Here is a 3,631-nt window from a genome sequence, read left to right on the forward strand (position 1 = left end):
CTGATCTGTTTCTATGCTTATCACAACACCCATTAATCAATTCCAATCACAGCAGGCCCACCAACTAAACTACACTCCACCTCTCAAAAACTGACTACTCAGCCTTGTAATCCTCTTGAAAAATTGTTCATCTGAAAAAAAAAAAATGTCAGAGGGACACTGTATTGCTTACTTTATTAAAATAAAGATATTTGTACTAAAATCATAATAATAACCCAGCAACATTAAAATATCCACAGGCCTTTCTTCCTAATTGGATTCGATATTTCATTTACTTGATTTTTTTCTGCAATTTTTACTTTTATTTTCTGCCTTTTCTAAGTTGTGCTATAGATGCTACTTGTAGTGAATTTAACTTGACAGATTGCACTGTCTTCAAGTCAATCTGGAATATAAAATGGTTTATACCCTATAATTTAAAAAAAAAAAAATCCCTAAGTATAATTCTCATTAAAAAAAAAATAGAACTAGAATTACATTTAAAATATGACAAAATACACAAAATTATATAACAAGTTAAATTAGCTAAAGGTACATTCTAGCTGATAGTAAAATATCAATTATTTTAAAAGTGTATTTTAATAAGTGTACTTCCCATTGACATTAAAGCCATCATATACTTGAGTTGTATTCTGAAGAAAAGAACTGAAAGGACACCACTGCTCACTACTTTTATATACCACCAGCTAATGTGGATGAGCAAATTTTGCAGGTTTTGAAGGAACAGTAATTTGTTCAGTACTTAAATTGCAATAATACTTGGTCACTAGAACAGCTGAGTAGGCAGTTCTGTAAACTGTTTGCTTGGTCACTAATTTTCCAGTCATTAAGGCATTTTAATTCCTGCTTTTGTTGACCCCAGGTCTATCCACACCAAAGCAGAATTTGCAGATTCAGAGAACATAACGAAAAATTAAAAGCAGAATGACGAAAAACATTTCTACCCAAGGCCAGTTCCATGAGATGTTAAAGGATAGGAACACCTTTCCATAGATTTTCAGAAGTCAAGTTTGGCTGAGAGAGCTCTCTTGGACCAAGGAGGAAGGATATCTGAATTCCAGGCCCCCAGTGCTGTTACACAGAATTCAGTCCAGTGTTGACAGGCCAAAAGCTTTAAGCTCGACCAGGCATCAAAGAAAGCACTTAATCAGAAGCCTGGATACTTATAGCCACCACTTGGAAGGATTAAGTGCACTCGGTGTATCTCTTTGCAATGTCAGTTTAGAAGTAGGAAGCAGCTTTTCAGAATAACTAAATGGCTATAGAAGCTGAAGTCCCTTTACTATTCAGTGGTATCTTTGCGCTAAATAACAGGTTTTTAAAAAAATCCCAGTCTGATACAACACTTTAACAATCTCTTTATTTATGCAGCTGTCACATCTTTGAATAATTGTATTCAACCTTTTTATTTTAATAGTGGTATAGGTTTACAAGAGCTAAATACCTGTTGTGGCATTTGTGAAATTTTACTAGTTACCAGCGAATGGCACTGGTGTTTTCCAAAGGCTACATCACAAATCCATGTGATATATACAGCTTCATTACATGTGTATTTGCTAAGAGTTGCTATCGTTTATACAGCATTGATAGTTTTCTAGTCAATATAGAAGTAAAGAGATCATAGAATAATTACCATACAACGGCACAGAACAAACAGCAATATTTTATACTACTCTCTCAAGTAAATGGCAGCCTGCAATGGTTAACTTTTGAATTCTTTCTTTATTTTTTAAGGTGGTGTCAACTGTCAAAGAGTCAAGAGACATCTTATAACCTCATCTGATAACCTTAAGTATCTTGTACTACCAGGCCAAAATTCTGAGAGATCTACATGTTTTCATGGAATATCACATGACCTACCTTTTGTCTGTTATTAAAATTATTCTGACAAATAGGTGATTATTTCATATGCATTGATATTGCAGAATGGACAGAAACATGACGGGGGAATTCAGGAAATAGAATCAAATCATTTAAGTGATGCAGCATTTGAAACAACTTTTGTAACTACAAAAAACTTCGCAAGAACAACTGCAACTCACTTTACTATGCACATTGTCTTCCTACCTTTTGTTGTCATCATCATGTTGGAGATTTAAGGAATTTATGTGTTTGTTTGTTTTTTCTTTAGAAACAATAACATGACATAAGAAAAGCTACCTGTATAATATAAAGAAAGATTCTCAGTCCCTGAGAATTAAATCCCCAGCTATAGTTTCCCAATTAAGTTTTTGCACTTGTTTTCTGCTCTAAACTCTTCAGGACAGAGATTTCCTCTATGCTTGGAAAATGTCTACCAAATGTTGAGTTAAAGCACAAGTTAAATAGCAAAAACAAATACCTGATCTAACAAAAATCCTGATGCAGCCCCTGCGGTAGCAAACTTTAAAAAGTTTCACCCTCTTCAAACTACTTTTATAACCTGAGTTTTAGTTTACACTAGAATAGAAATGTCTATATATTCCTCATATAAAAATAAACAAGAAAAGCTGAAGGGAGAAAAAAGTGCTTCCAGCAGACAAAGCACAGGCTAAGCAACTACAGGCAGCATGAACCTAGAGGTCTGCATCTCATGAAAATGGAATATAACAATGTGCTCTCAATATTGTGACATTTGAAAGTACAGAAGTAATAGAAAACAGATCAGATGTGTGCACACATAAGAATGTGCTTACTCTTTATTTGCAAAGAAAACATACTAGCTTGGAAATCTATCACATACGAGGTCTGGATGAATCTAACAGAAATACAGTAACTCAGTCAGAAATTACTGTTCTACATGAATATGTAGAATATTCATATGGCTTTTATTAACCTATTTTCATCATAAAAAAAGAACATAGATAAGCTGTAAAAAGAAATGTACACAGCTCCTTATTTACACAAGCAAATACTCAAATGACACAATCAGAGAAAGTGACTGTAAAAATAAAATTATCTTATTCAATATAAAAGCTAACTGTGCATTTGGAGTTATATTTTCAATATAACAAAGTTTTACTAGTACTTCTTATTGTGACTTTACAGCCCAGACAGAAATGGGAAAAGGGGTTAGTGCACTGCATATGGAATTATTACCTTCCTATTGAAAATGCCTGACAGATGAATCCTTCCTCAAAAAGACATAGGAAATGAAGACATATCATGACAGGAAAATTTCTGGTAAGCAATAATCACGCTAACAACTGTGTAACAGTAAAAGGTATCAGCATCCAGCTAAATACATGGCTTCCATCTTTTAACACCTAGACAAGGTAGAAAAATATTTCAGATTCACATTATGACTTCAGTTTCAAACAAACTTCCCATTTAACTTAAATATACCAGCCACAAGAACCTATTTTTGGGAGTATCTGTTTCTATGCAATATTCTGTTTCCAAAATATTTTGGTGATCTTCAGCCATTTACAAAACAGTTTATTACATACTATTAACAGCAAAGTCTTTCAAGGATTTCTTCTTAAGTAATTCTTTAGAATTTTCTCTGAAAGCTCCCGTTATCTCAGAAATCAGAACAAGAGACATTTATCTTGTTTTGCATCTCTGTGCATTTGTGCAGAAGAGGTCGCTGGTGCCTTTAGCAGTATTCTCTGCACTGAGAAGCGTGTGCCTTCTCAGCGTACAGTGCTGC

This window comes from Anas acuta, chromosome 8, assembly GCF_963932015.1.
Source record: "Anas acuta chromosome 8, bAnaAcu1.1, whole genome shotgun sequence".
Taxonomy (NCBI): Eukaryota; Metazoa; Chordata; class Aves; order Anseriformes; family Anatidae; genus Anas; species Anas acuta.